Source organism: Leptidea sinapis, chromosome 5 (genome assembly GCF_905404315.1).
Source record: "Leptidea sinapis chromosome 5, ilLepSina1.1, whole genome shotgun sequence".
NCBI lineage: Eukaryota > Metazoa > Arthropoda > Insecta > Lepidoptera > Pieridae > Leptidea > Leptidea sinapis.
In genome coordinates this window covers 10,598,199-10,613,903 of record NC_066269.1, presented here as the reverse complement: position 1 = coordinate 10,613,903, position 15,705 = coordinate 10,598,199, and the positions used below count along the sequence as shown (strand labels likewise).

Sequence of the window (15,705 nt, the reverse complement as noted above, 5' to 3'; positions counted from 1 at the left end):
AGTAAACAAACAATGTTATCTATGATGATAAATCGAAAGAACAAATCCCAGATATAGAGGTTTACCTCTTCCCACTAACAGAGGTAATTCAGTGCCAAAGTGTTGGGATCTCAGCATGAGTTCCAGTTATGGAGGTTACTCACTTACCCAGGTCCCACTTAACCAAGTTTCACTGTATATAAAAATGGTGGAATTTACACACTACATACATTGACTTACTAGACCAGGGTCGATAATATTTGGAATAAAAAAAAAATGTAGGATGACACCCATTGGAGAAGGTACCTACAGCATATAACAAAAATGAAAGGAAATATAATTTACGGGCGATCTGAGGCCCGGAAGTTGAAGTGAGCGGTTTTTAAAGGTACAAAACGGTTTTACTCGATTTCCGGCGAAACTATAAGTCCTTTGAAATAAGTTAAGTGACAAAGTTATAGGTAATAAAATGATCTACAACTTATGTTTTAATTTTTTTTCACATAACCTCAAAATTTATATTTATGCTCGGCTCGTGCGTTGTGATCAACAATCTAAATTTGTTTTGGGACCTACTTGTGAACAAAGGCCAATTCGCTTAGATAATATTTAATTGATTACAAAAACATTACTTATGCATAGCTAAAAAATAATGACTATACAAAAAATACAAGAAACAGACCAATCAGAGACGGCCTCATAAACTAACGACCAGTAAAATTGCCAGAATATCATTGCCTTAAAATTTCACTACAGTGTGCCCGTGACATTACAATGTCACTAAAACCAATCCGTTAAATTGTAAGAAATGAAGTCGATTGACAATCTACCATTAAATTATAATATCACTAGTGAAATTGTAATATCACGGCTTTAACAATTTAACTACGACATATTATATACGTATACATTAACTTATCCAGATAACATTCACACATTCATTAAAATTAAAACCTTATTTCGTTGCAGTAATGTTCAAAGTCTATTGAATACGCCCATAAGAAGCTTATTGCAAATGTGCGAAAGAGACGTCTCTCTGTCTCTTTAGCAATTTGTTTTAGCAAAATGATTAAAAACGTCAAGAGAAACATAATTTTGTTAATTTAAAAGGGCACTTACCTGTAATACGACACTCCATCCTTTTTAGGTTTGGATATTCAGTTATTTATACAGTTATTCAATGATCCCTTTGTCATTGCGTGGCGTTGTATTCAAAGTGCGGTCTAAGCACAACTGAACGAAAGCTGTCCCTAATAGACGCATAGGCTTCAGAAAATTGTGACTACATAATATTATGTAGTTTAAATGGCTAGATAAACTTCTATTAATGCAAATTAAACCTTATACCGTTAGGTTTAATTGACAAAGCTATTTAAAAAAGCAATAAAATTTTATGAGCATAGACTTCATTCTAATGAGACGTATTATTTACAACATGTAACATTTGAATTCACGCTTTTTATTAGATTTTATAATATATTGTTCGATAATTACTTGACTAAATATTAGTGATAAAAATTTTACTTGTGGTAGGTATGTTCGTAGGAATCAGGTCAAACAGCTGTTCGGAACAGTCCCGGTGATAAATGCAAAGTTAAACATAAAAACTACACTAGTAGTATCAATACGAAATATAATGGTCTCCTGTCGTCATTTGTAGGCACAACCAATTTCATAATTTGCTAGAGAAAAATTATTTTTTACTTATTAGTAACCTTAGATTAAGAATTGGTCTCCGCTGCGCTCTAAATACATACCAATAGATACCACACGCGTAGTCGCAATGTGAAAAACTAATACTACGCCCGAGTGGGCGTACTCAGGCCAGTCTTTCAATGCCATATGTCAGTCAGTCGAACAATGTGACGTTGACTTGCCATATGTTCTGTGAAACTTTGCTAAGTCTATGGACTTAGGAAAGGGCTGGACTTAAATGGACTTAAAAAATAGCTTAGCATGTGGGGTATCTATGGATAGGTTTTCAAAAATTATATTGAGACTTCTAATATCATATTTTTCTAATCTGACTTGTTTGCGCGGGAGACACTTCCAAATTGGTAAAATGTGTGTTCTCCCCCTATTTCTTGCTGCTACGGAACTCATCACGCGTTCGGCGAGTCCGACTCAGACTTGGTCACTTTTTTATCTAGTTGGAGCGCAGCGGGGACCAATCCTTAATCTAAGGTATTAATAATATTATAATATACAAAATTGAAGAATCCTATTATTTAAGTAACGTTTTGTTATTTTGTTACATTGAGACTGATTTAGAAGTAAGTATCCTTATCTCCTATGGTTGAACTTCCATGGAATGAGCTTGCGGTGTTTCCAGGACGATACGTTCTGGGGTATCTTCAAAAACAGCGTGTACACTCTTCTAAAAGTCCGGCAATGCTCCTGTTATTCCTCCGGTATTTCAAAAACACACACGTTTATCATCCACTTCCTTAAAAAAAAGGATCATTTCAGATCTTTCGTTTTGGAGACAAACGTTTTTTTGTAGCAGCAACCCTTGCATCAATACAAACACGGGCTTGAATCCCGTCCAAAAAAAAATATTAAAAACAACGAGCAGAGCTATGTCTCACAAGTCTTATATAATACTCTTATTTAATCAGTCATTTCATGGGACCATTTGAAGCAAATAAACACCTTGTGGGTGCCACAGATATTATATTGAAATAAAATTATAAGTTTTAAATTATTCGTAAAGTGATTTATTGCACATTCTAGTAAAGTAAAATTCAACTGTTTTTGGACCATTATAAAAATACATTCAGGATTCTTAAAAAACACCGATATTTAGTACGGCTACATTAAAGATACTCATTGAATAGAATAATTTATACACATAATGTTATACAGAAAAGTTCTCATAACTTCAGGAATAAGGTTTCATCAATCATATCTCTCCGATCTTTATAAATGACGTAATATATAAATAATTACTATCTATTACTATAAAATAACTACGTTATTACCTATTTCAAATCCGTTAAACAATGCAATGTTTCATTCATGTTATGAAAATCAAGTTCAAGCGATCAATTGTAAACACAGCTGATAAAAGTTTGTACTTTGTAGCCGTTTCTAGTTCAGTATTTCCCGCGCTGTCAAGGAGCATAGACAGTGTTATTTTTTAAAATATTGTATCTCCGCGGAAAGGCTCCTGCTTCGTTGTATTCAGTCATAGATTTATTACTGTTTAATTCAATATTGTGACAAAGTGATTTTACATTTCAAGTTTTGAATATTTGGTGGTGTTATTTTTTATTTTGCGCCTGTGTTTTCCTGGTATATGAATGTATTAATATTATTTATATATATTTCCTCAAACATGTATCGTGCTCGCGGCCTATGTACCCACGTACCTATTTATCAATTTCGTTTTCTTATGTTGAATTTCATTTGTTTAGGTACATAGATTACTATATCAACAGCAATAAAAATTGTGTTACTAAGTAATTATAGCATAGACTTGTTTCGCAAAATCGATTTGATAATAAAGTAAATTATTAAAAACTTACCTGAATTTTAAATAATTCTAACTCAAAATGCTAAATAATTAAAGAATAACTTGAATTTAATAAATTTTTTGTCTTGATATATATATTTTAGGTTGTTGTTTATCATGATTCTTTTGTGAAGAATTGAAATGTCTTTCGTCAATATTTTAAATACCTATTTTTAATACGTCAAAAATTACATTTGCCGCCTGTTACGCCTTGTCAAAAAATAGTTACAATTTAACAAAAAAAAAAACAAATAATTCTCTAACAAATATGGAGAGTTTATTGTATACATATAACAATATACCTAAAGACTATTTTTTAATTATAACTTACCAGTGGATATTATATAATATGAACACTCATTATTTAAAGAAAAGATCTACTATCCAGTTTGACCACCTATAAAAGTATATTTTTTGGTTATGTAAACTAAAATAAATTATAATTAAATTTCCCACATTTTTAGTCTTAGGACTTATCTCTTGAGTATACTAACTCTGTAGCAGATTATTTTTTATACTTACGTTTTCTAAAATATCGTTTAAAAATGGACAAACACGGGGCTCACTTTTTGGTTCGTGATAAACCCTAACCATATCGTGATTTTAAAATACCAAAAAAACTTCCTAATCAGTTACCGCTATACAGTTAACGCTGAACACGAGAAAAATTTAAAAACAAGTTTACAAAATTATCAAACGAAAATAGGAAATCATCGACATATTTCTATTACTGCAAATTTTTGCGTTCATTAAATCAACAATTTTATTGATAAATCGATAGAAAGACTTCATCTTTCGTCCCCTGCCGCGTTTCTTGCCCCGCGCAAGGTACCTACATACTTAACCCGTGCTACTCACTTCTCTCTACCGCGAACGGTATTTTCCTATACTGTGTACATAATTTAAGGCAGGCTTTTAAGCAGGCAGGAAGAACTGACTACATAATATAAGTATAACAAAACAAATCTTATAATTATATTTACAATACTATGAATACACTAAATTAAAACTATTATTATGGGGAAATGCACCAAGAAGACTGGCAGCATTTCCGTGTTGGATAGCTAGGATGATCCGTTGATTGAAATAGCTGCCAGCGCTTGGGTTTCGTAGATAGTACTTTGTACATTCTCCGCGCCTCTGAGCCCTAAGGGCCAAGTGTCTCGATACCAAACGGCACAAACATGTAAGACTCACTGAGACCGACATATATGCGACGCTTTTTCTCCTAACTATTCTTAATAGCCATTTATTTGGTAATTAAAAACTAATGGTTATAGCCCGTCTTTATTATTTTAACAACTTCACAATGGTGGGGCTTTAAGCTCAGGATTCCAGCTACATGTGTATTTACGGTGCATTTTTTGTGTCAGTTAAGTCTAGTTAGTAATTCTTTTATTATGCGATATTTTTACAACACAATCCTAGAAAAATGTACGAAATTCAAAAGGATTGTTTAAAAACGTTTGTGTGGTAAAGGTTTCTTACTATATTTTCTCAATGATGCCACAGACTGGGAATTGAGGGAAGGCCCTCAGGCTATTTATTTATAAATTTTATTGTACGATATTTAATAAAGCTAAAAGCTAGTGAAACTACTGATATTATGAGACTTCACAACTTAAAGTTCAAAAGCGCTTAGCTTAAACATAATAAAATTTATTTGACTTTCAATAATTTATGTGTCAAGGCGAGCGCAATTGCGATTCTGCTCAGATTTATTGTTTTTTAAAAGACCAAAGTCTTTCTCGTGTCGTCATATGTTCTAAAACAACAAATTGAAGTCGAAACCTACATAAAAGTTATTAATGTTTGTAAATTATACACTTGTAAATACATCATTTAAATTCCTACTCATAAGAATATCTTTAGATTTAGACAAATTGTTAGTTAGTGTACTTCAAATTCACTAAAAATCCAAAAATAAAAAAAAGTTAACGAAAAACAACTGACTTCTAAAACACTATTAAAAAAAAATAGATATATCTTTACATCCACAGTTTACATCTAATATATAAAATTCTCGTGTCATGGTGTTAAACTGATTGAACTCCTCCGAAACGGCTTGACCGATTCTCGTGAAATTTTGAGGGCATATTGGGAAGGTCTGAGAATCGGACAACATCTTTTTCATCCCCCTAAATGTTAAGGGTGGTCCGCACGAAATTTTTCGGTACATACACCAAAATATTTTTTTTACAATTTTTGTCTGTCTGTTTGTTCCGGCTAATCTCTGAATTGGACCAATTATGACGGGACTTTTAGTGACAGGTAGCTGATGTAATAAGGAGTAACTTAGGCTACGTTTATTTTAGAAAAAATCTTTGATTTTAGAAAAATAAAATAATGTTGCAATGTACAAGAAACGGTCTAACTCTAAAAATAATTTATATAGCAAAAGAACGTTTGCCGAGTCAACTAGTATAAAAATAATAAGGTATTTTTATACAATCTAATAAATTAATCTAATTCAAGTTACGATTATTGTAATTTTTGGAATCGGTGAGATGTGCTTGAGTCGCACGCGCGACTTGAGGCGAGAGCGGGGCCGCGGCGGGCGGACACCGATCTCAAAATTACAATAATCTTTACTAGAATTAGATTTATTAATTAGATTATATAAAAATACGCAATTATTTTTATACTTTTTTGTGCATAGTAACTATTATTTTGGAATAGTGTTTGTGAATTCGATTGTTTTTTAGTTAAAAATTAAAAAAAATTTTGAAGTCGGTTAAATAGTTTGAATTTGAACTTGACTTCAGCCCTCATTTGTCTGTAAGCTGAGTGCATGTAAACAGAATTTGAAATTAGATCAGCTGTGAATGTGGTTTCTGGAATGTGGAATGGTGTTTCTCAGAACTAGTAGGTGCGCTGTGAGTGGAAAAATTATGTTTTACTACCTGGTTACCATTATCTTTGGACCTGTCGATGACGTCACATCGTCGCTTTGTTACGGTGTGCATAACAAGCATTTATGATGAAATGTTTTTGTGTTGTGATGCGGATTTTAATTATAAATCAATGGAAGGATCTGGGTAAAGTAAATAACGATTTTATTTTTCTGGTAGAACTATTATAGCCACACATAACAATAGAAACTACATAAGTATTAACAACATATGTCAAAACAAAGCAGTGATAGCACGAAAGTATCACGACATGTACCTAACAGTAATGAAACTGCAAACCGTACTGACGCAATAGGGCGAGCGCGAGCGGTTGAAAGGGGCTTCACGTTTCTGCGAGGTCCCCGCTGTACCAAATAGACACGTAGGGCTGTCAAATTTTTATGAAAGAAATACTGCATTTGACAATTTAGGGAGGGTAATGAAAAAGTGGCTATCATGTTATACTTAATTTGTTTTTTTTTCTGTGAGTAATTACTAATTGGGACTGCTTACATATATGCCCTAGTTTTAATGGGTTACAATATATATATATTTCTCTGAAATAGTTGTTTTTTAGTATTATATAAATGCGCAAGACTGGCATGTATCATGAGTACCTATGAGTGTTATAGGTTTTAGACTACTCCTTTAAGAGACTCTATTTTCGATTAAGAGGGTTGGTAACCCTAGTGCGACGGTACTTACCTAATTGATAGATCTCGATAGATCTTTCTATACAATGCGTACGGAGGGACAAAATAAAATAACCCTTAATACCACAGATTAAACCTCATGCTTATCAGAAAAATATATGAATTTTAGACGATTCATTTTAATTTGTTTCTGAGATTATTTATAACATATTCATTAATTTATTTCCCGTATTTTTGAAAATATTATATCTGCTTTCCTTACGTATTTTTTAAGAGACAAAATTATGTAAGTAGTAGCAGAAAAATGATCCTGAATGAAGCCCCATTTCCTGAATTTTGTGTGTAGAGGTAACGGATAATCGTTTTTACGACATAAAATATCAAAATTTTAAAGCAAAAATTTCCCGCTAATTGGAGATAAAGAAGTAATCTATTTGTGGCAATTTTTAGTTTTGTTAGATTTTGTTTCATTTCATCACAAACTCTACCGAAAAATATCTTATTTTTGTCGGATTCGCAAACGCGTCCTTAAAATTAACATCTGCTTGAAGTCAGCAAGCAGAGCTGTCAGTATACTTATAACTTTTTAACCGACTTCAAAAAAGAAGGAGGTTCTCAATTCATCGGTATGTTTTTTTTCTGTTTGTTACCTCAATACATTGGACTAGGTGAACCGATTTTGATTATTCGTTTTTTTTAAAGCTGGTGCTTTCCGTGTGGTCCCATTGCAACGATAATCGTTACTAGAATAATATTAATTAATCAGATTGTAGAAAATTACGCAATTATTTTAATACTTTTTAGTGCATATTATATATTATATCTTTTGTTTTGGATTAGTGTTTTTAAGGTCGGTTGCTTTTTTGTTAAAATTTTTTGATGTGTTATTCTGGATTATATGTATCTTTACAACGATGGCGGCCTTTCCCCGTATCAGCGCGCGGGGATTTATACGTGGCAATCTGATTAATAAATCTACGCACAATCTTATAACTTTTATTTGCTACGAGGAACCCTTATTCAATTTAGTCTTTCCGTTTCGGAGATTGGCCGGTACTGACAGAAAAGTAAATATAAAAAATTGGTGACAGTACGACGTATATGCTTTCACAACATGATCACAGAAAATGTACAAAACAAAATTGTTATGAAATTCAAATGAACTGTTAAGAAAATTTGGTGGTAAAAATAACCACAACATAAATGACTTTCTCAATGATTTAAATAATATTTTTTGTAGCCAATTTTTATCAAAAAAGAAAGAAGTCCACTGAGTTTTTGCGCTCTTTCTTCTCAGGTCTGAGTCAATTGGTGATAGAAAGTTCTAATTCAATAAAAATATTTGAATTGAATAATTTAATATAATTTGATTTTGAATAATTGAGCGTGATGCAAGAATGTCTTTAAGTTTTTCTCTATTTCTTATAAAGTTTTTGATGTAAGTTTATTTATAGGAAAAGATATCAAACTTAAAAATCGCATACAGAATTTAAAAGCGATCTAATTACATTCTATAGGTAGGTCTAAATTATATTGACTTAATTTTGGACGATTTTTTTAAAAATAACTTACAATAAAATTAATTATTATAAAAATGAATATTGAATCCATCAGCTTGGCGCGTTCGCAGGCTTCATACTAGTGGTATATCATGAAAGTACCTGTAAAGTTTTCGGGAAAATACCTAAAGGTTAGACCGAGTTATATATTCTAAAATTTATCAAAATCCGAGAGGTGAGTAGATGCGGGATACTGAATGCCCATTGGTCAGATAATATTCACAAACTTTCGTGATTGGTCAGTTTATAATCACAACTATAACAAAATGGCGATGTATCCGTGTTGCAAATGTGGAATCTGAAAGCTTTCACCGTCCTTCTGTGAATGCGGACAAGGTCTTCACATGCAATTGTTTCTACTGCTACTAAAGTGCATTAAATATCAAACCGACGCCCATTGATATCATCGTCACATATCTAATCACTCACCTAACAGGTCTTGTCATATTAGATTTCTATTTAATGTTTAAATGTTCACGTCACACTAATTGGTAACGATCCATGTTTATTAAACATAAAACTTTGTTGATAATTTGTATTTAATGATGTCATTACAGTATCACATAAGGCGTGCTTAAAGTGCTACTACTAGGAATAAAAAAGTAATCAAGTAATCAGTCTATAATTATTAATACTTTGGTATTAGTAATTTATATGTCATTAAAGTAATACTATCAACATATGTATAACTTTGTGTAATTTAGACTTATGGTTTTCTTATTGTTAAGATATTGGTACGGCCGGCATTTGCTTTGTAATTGTACCACTGAATTGCACTATTTCATTGACGTGTAGAAGAAACAGTATAGGGCATAGCATGCAGCCTTGCGGGACTCCAGCGTTTAAGGGGTTTTATGTCGGAGTATGTGCCATCGATGACAAGCTTTATGCTCGGATCAGCCAAGAGCTAGTGAACCATTTGCATAACCTCTTGGGAAGCCTATGGGAGGGCAGCTTTGCTATAAACGCGTCATGCCACATTCAATCTAACGCTTTCGCTATGTCCAGAGTATCACTTCTATCCGAAGCCTCCTATCTATGAGTGAGATATTCAAGAAGATCACAAGATTTTGGCGAGACCAAACTTGTAATACCTATCAGCTGGTGATTCTGTATCACACTGAAGCTATCAACTTTGCAAAAGCATCTTATTTGCAAGTGACACAATTCTTATTATTTTTTACAAAACCTTGTTTAAGTACTTAATACGCCCACATTATTCAACGAATTTTATAACAATGTAACATGCAACGTGACTTTACACATTACTATAACAGTGCAATATAAAATATTTTGTCCAACATGTAACATATAATATCTTTAATTATCATTAACCATTTCCGTTTTTATTTCTGCTGTATTGTTTAGTCGTGATGACGTTTTCCTAGTGTCTGCAGCGACTATTTATGTTTAGGTATCTTGTCAAAGCCGTGACATGACGATTTCACTAGTGATATTATAATTTAACGGTAGATTATGAATCGAATTCATTTCTTACAATTTAACGGCTAAAGTTTATGAGTTTGTGAGGTTATGGGGGGTGGGTGTACGAGTCGAACGTCGCACTTCACGTTTCGCTCTGTCAGCGTTTCCAGATTTTCCACCTGTTCACGTTCGGGCATCAAACGGTTGGCGTATGCTCATAACCATTTTTACTATTTTAGACTTAGTTACATAAACCAATTGTTCTTTATGAACCATGCATAAATTAATCTTTCGTATAATTTATGAACCATACATAAATTAATCTGTACGGCAACCATAACAGCTTATGGGGTCATCTCTGTATCTACTGAACCGATTTTGAAAATTATGTTACCAATAGAAAGCCACATTATTTGTAAGTGTCATAGGAAATATATTAACCCAAAAAATTTTAAGATTTTCGTGGTGGTCGGAGTTGCAAAGTAAGTCAAAAACGGTCAAACGAAATTTTTTCTTTCGAATGCTGCCTTAACGATGAGAGATAGATTACTTTGTAAAAAACCCACCTTAATATTTTTTTTATAATTACAAAATCACAAAGCTATTTATGCAACTAATATGACTCACACACAAGATTTGAAATGCTTATATTAACCAACTATATGTAAAGATTGTACAAGACTCTAAAGTCACATGAACTTACAGGATTGTAGATACTGTCTGAGGAGGCGATTGATGTTAAGAACATCCTTATCTCAAATACAATAGCGAAACGTAAGCAAAAGAGAATGCACTGAATGCGGATATACTATAACCAGAAAAAACGATGGTACATAGCTAGCAAAATAACGAGCGGCGTGTTATTGTACATTTTATTCCCAAATGTAACCGTGGGCTTTGTTAACAAATTGTTTACATCAACAGAAAAAGAACTAATGAATTATTAAGTTACCAAAAGACGGGTAAAAAAGTGCGTCCCACACTTAAAGCCTAAGTCAAAGTCACGTAAACTTTATTCAATTATGCTTAAAATAAGCGCTTTTGAATCGTCACTCTAAAAATTTCTTTTAAATTACTGAATCTACCATATGTTTGGAAAAAGAAGAGCTCGGGAGAAGAACATATAAGAAACACAACGGCAACTCTTTTCAATCAATAGAGTATTTTACAATAGGTGTAATATTCAAAACAAATTAGTTTGTAAGGAGCTTAATCCAATAAACATATGTATACATATATTATAATATGTATGAATCGTGTCCAAAGTTAAAAGCGTTTGAAATATTAAATATATCTTAAAAAGTAATAAAGAATAAACTGTATAAATATAAATTAACCTCTATTGGATGCATCAACCTTTAGAGCTTGATTTCAATGTTTGTCTAGGGATGCTTCATGAACATGATGCTCGTAATATAAACGTTTTTATGTCTAAACGGAACAATAGAAGAGCAAAAAACAGCTCAAAATCTGCTCATCAAAGATTTGCACAATATGTTTACCTAAATGCGCACTATTTTCAATATTTGTCCTATAAGTTGGTAGATTGAATGTTTAATATCAGCGTAGAGGCCTGGCAGAAACGTTGAATTTCATAAGTTCTAGAAGCTCAAAGTGAGCTCATTTGTGCACATTTTCCTTCATCATCTACTAACTGACTGACAAAGGCCTCCCCCAAAGACCTCCATGACGCTCAGTCTTGCGCTGCTTTCATGCAACGTATTCCGGCGAACTTTTCTAGATTGTCAGTCCATCTTGTAGGGGGCCTACCAACACTGCGTCTTCCCGTACATGGTCGCCATTCGAGGACTTGACCGCCCCACCGGCCATCTGTCCATCGAACTATGTGCTCTGCCCACTGCCACTGCAGTATCGCAATCAATTGGTTATTTTGGTACTCCCACGGATCTCCTCATTTCTGACTGTATTATTTCGCATGAGAAGGTTTTACGGAGCTTCCCGAATTTCCGTACTGCGAACGTACAAATTTTCGTGCGGGAAGTTCCGTTCGGGATATTTTCACCTTCTTATATATTCTCTTCTCTTTAGTATTGAAAATACTAAAGAGTTAATGCCAAGCGTGGCTTACTGTTCACGACTTCTCAATAAAAATCGGTTAGAGTAACAATTGATTCACTTTCCTTTTCTATCTTGTTGTCCGTAAGAGATGTTCTTCTCTATAACAGCACGCTTTGTTTTGTCTATATCTATGATCTAACCTATATCTGTTGCTTGACAGGCAAAAATACTACGCGGTCAATGAGTTCATTACATCATTAGAATATATCATGAGTCATGATTCGCCTATTCCTTATCACTGTACTGATAACGGGGCTTTAAACTCCACTTTGGCTAAATTGTTTTCTGTGTCAATCTATTTATACACAACAAGCATTGACGTACAATAAACAGCTAGACTTACAATCGTCTATTAAAAGGTCTTAAACATTTTCTGAGCGGCGTTATATATACCTACGTATTTATTAACTTAATACGTATGCGGTAACGTTACAGATAACATTAAAATATTTATTCAGATTAATAATAGCTTTGTGGCTGTAATAGGAACACGAGAAAAATATATTTTTTTTTAATAATTGAAATGTAATTGTTACATATTTAACAAAATGATTAAAAACGTTAATTTAGTAACACGATTTGTTAATAAAGGGATACTTTGCTGAAATACGACACTCCATCCTTTTTATGTTTGGATATGCTGTTATTTGAACAGTATTACACGGATAATTTTGTTATTGCGTGGCGTTGTATTCAAAGCGCGGTCGAAACACAACTGAATGAAAACTCTGCCTAATAGATGCGTCGGCTGAGTTTTGCTTCTGACAATTTTTGATCGTGATTGTGAATCTAGTTGTCGCTTGTACGTCAATGTGACCGCTCTCATTGGAGTATCTAAAAAATATTTTGCATAAGTAGTAAATATACCTTAAAAATGAATTATTTACATGTCACGTTTTCGTAAATTACACATTGCAGGGTAAGTTCACGAATGTTTGTAACCAACCAACTAAAATTAACGACATTTACATTACATTACATACTATTAAAAATGTCAGGTTGTGTATATTAAAAAAAATGCCGCTGTAAACTCTCTGTATTTTCTCCAAAACTTACAAACATATCAAATAAATACGTTCCCCCATATAGACTGTAACAGCTGTGAACATGTAGAAAAATAGTGGCCTCTTTTTACATCTAGTTAGCCTCTATAAAACAAATTGCTTGACGAATCGCCAATATAAAGACGTTTTTGAGTTGTTTATTGTACGACAATGAACACAAGTTTTCAAATAACGAACAAAAAGACAGTCTATGTAGAATAGGTTTAGAGACAACATTACAGGCCGTTTTAATACAATCGTTCTCGACTTCTTCTCGGTTTTTAACCATTTAACAAAATTATTTTAATAAAATATCAATCAAAGAGCATGTAAATACTACGTAATAAGAGGTGGGACTGCCTAGTAAAAATTGATATTTAGTTTAGTATGAAACGTGCAGTCGTTTGACATAAGTTTGAAATAGTAGTAATTACAGTATCGCGATTGGCCACGAAATATAATCCGGCTAAGTATGAAAGCGAACACTTTCTTGTAACGTAGTGAATTTCGGTTATCTCTTTACTTTACAAGATTATAGCCGTCATCTGTTAATCTTTCGCGTTTTTCTTATAGTATTATTGTTTTTGTAAGTGCTAGTACTTCAAAAAGTATAATGGCTAACGGCCGTTCCCAATATTCAGTCTATCTCTTACTTGAGATAAAAATCGTAACTATCGTTGACTATTCTGTCCCAATAAAGTTATTGACAGTAACTCACATTATCAGTGCACGCTGTCTGTCAATGGGACGACGAATAGCTTACCAGCGATATAAAGTTTGTATGGAAATTGCAATTCATCCCCTATATAAGGCTATAAGAATGACTTATCGGGTATATTGGGACAGCTTCAGATTATTGACAGCTAATTACTGACAGTAAAATGTAGTAAATTATCTCTATCTGTAGATAGGATATTGGGAACGGCCGTTAGTGATATTCGCCGCAACCAAAGGCCTAGTAAACAAATCCGACAAAAATAGGCAAAAACATCCAAACAGTCCGTACCTACTACAACATGAAATAGTACACAGGATATTTCCTTATCATGAAGTTTGAAATTTCGTAACGATTGGTTAATTTTTGGAGAAGGAAATTCTTGAGAGTGTATACCTGATTTTTGAGTTTTTTTTTTCCTGAAAATATCAAGAGTATTTTTAGTAGTAGCTACAGTTGTCCTTGTCATACTGATGATTGTCTCGCCCGAGTTAGTGGACTCTATGTTGTTTTATAATTATTTAATCTACGCAAGTCCTCAGAATCCTGTTAAGGCTGGGGACCGAGCCGATGGCCTTGAGAAATCGAGTGGAGCTACGTTATCTAGCCATAGTTTTCATTCAGAATTAAAAGTATATTTAGTTTATTACAAACATAATACAATTTAACATAACAAAACTATGTCATGTTAAACAATATTGGTGGACAATAAATAAATTTTCGTACAACTTTTATCGAGATTTAATGATTTGCATAGCTCCAATTGTAAAAGTTAGGGATATTTTGGTGATTTTATCCGCACTGTCTATAAAAAACTGAAATGTAATGACAAAATGATTTTATATAATCATTTCTTCAATCAAGAAAGGTTTTAACTATGTGCGATTTTCTTTTCAATTTCTTAGTATAGCGGCTATAATAATATGCCCTTAGTTTTTCTTGTACTTTCTGAATTATTAAATACTAGTTGCTGCACGCGGTGTCGTCTGCTTGGACGCTACAGCTAAAGCAGCAGAAATACTATGTCTTCATCTAAATCAAAGCCTATATGTATTCCCGAACTCTTATTAATATTCATGCAAATTTCAATTTAATCTATTCAGTAGTATATTGTGTTTTACCCGAATATAGACAAACAGACAACACACAAAATTTTATAGAATTTTTTGGATTCGATATTGTTTCTAGAAAACACAGCAAGTATTCCTTAAGAAATATTATCAATGTAAAGATTTCTTTTGTTCCGATTTTATTATCTAGTATGTATCTAGATTGAACCATTCAAATTTCCGTCCTTAAATTATGGACATAACAATTACTATTGAAAGAATATAGTCGTTATCTATATAGGAATCCTTTTAATTGTGCGCGTCGTATTGCTGGTTATTCAAGTACACAATTCTTATGAAACAATTATAATGTATTCATGGATGATTCGTCATTCCAACGTATTGTTGTGAAAGTGTTTTTATGTTGTACATTAAATTGCTTCGTCGCCCTTTTATACGAGAAATGCAATGTACTACCTGGTTACATTATTACCTGACGTCGATGACGTCACATCGTTGCTTTGTTACGGTTTGCAAAACAAGCATCACTAAATATTATCCTAATATTATTGTTTATTAATAATCAACGATTTATTTTTTCCGTATTACTTAACTTAACTTACTTAAACGTCGGGTTAAATAAAATTTTAATAAAAATGTGATGCAAAAACCTAATGTAAGAGATAATGGAGATAGGACTTTGAAAAAACGCTTACCTTATCTATTAAACAGCTTGCCTGAGGACATCCGACTAGAAACCGGTAAAAGAAAATTCAAAACTAAACTTAAGAAATATTT

At 32.8% G+C, this 15,705-nt stretch overlaps 1 protein-coding gene across 4 annotated transcripts in view; it reads left to right on the top strand.

Moving 5' to 3' along the window:
- Positions 1–3,092: 3,092 nt before the first annotated feature.
- Positions 3,093–15,705, top strand: part of LOC126980178 (P protein-like) — a 57,625-nt gene continuing 45,012 nt past the window's right edge. For 3 of the 4 annotated variants that reach the window (XM_050829781.1, XM_050829783.1, XM_050829780.1), the window contains exon 1: positions 3,093–3,273. The gene's annotated coding sequence lies outside the window, so the exon portion shown is untranslated. Of the gene's footprint in view, positions 3,284–15,705 lie in introns of all 4 variants that reach the window. The other variant, XM_050829782.1, reaches the window with a different exon arrangement.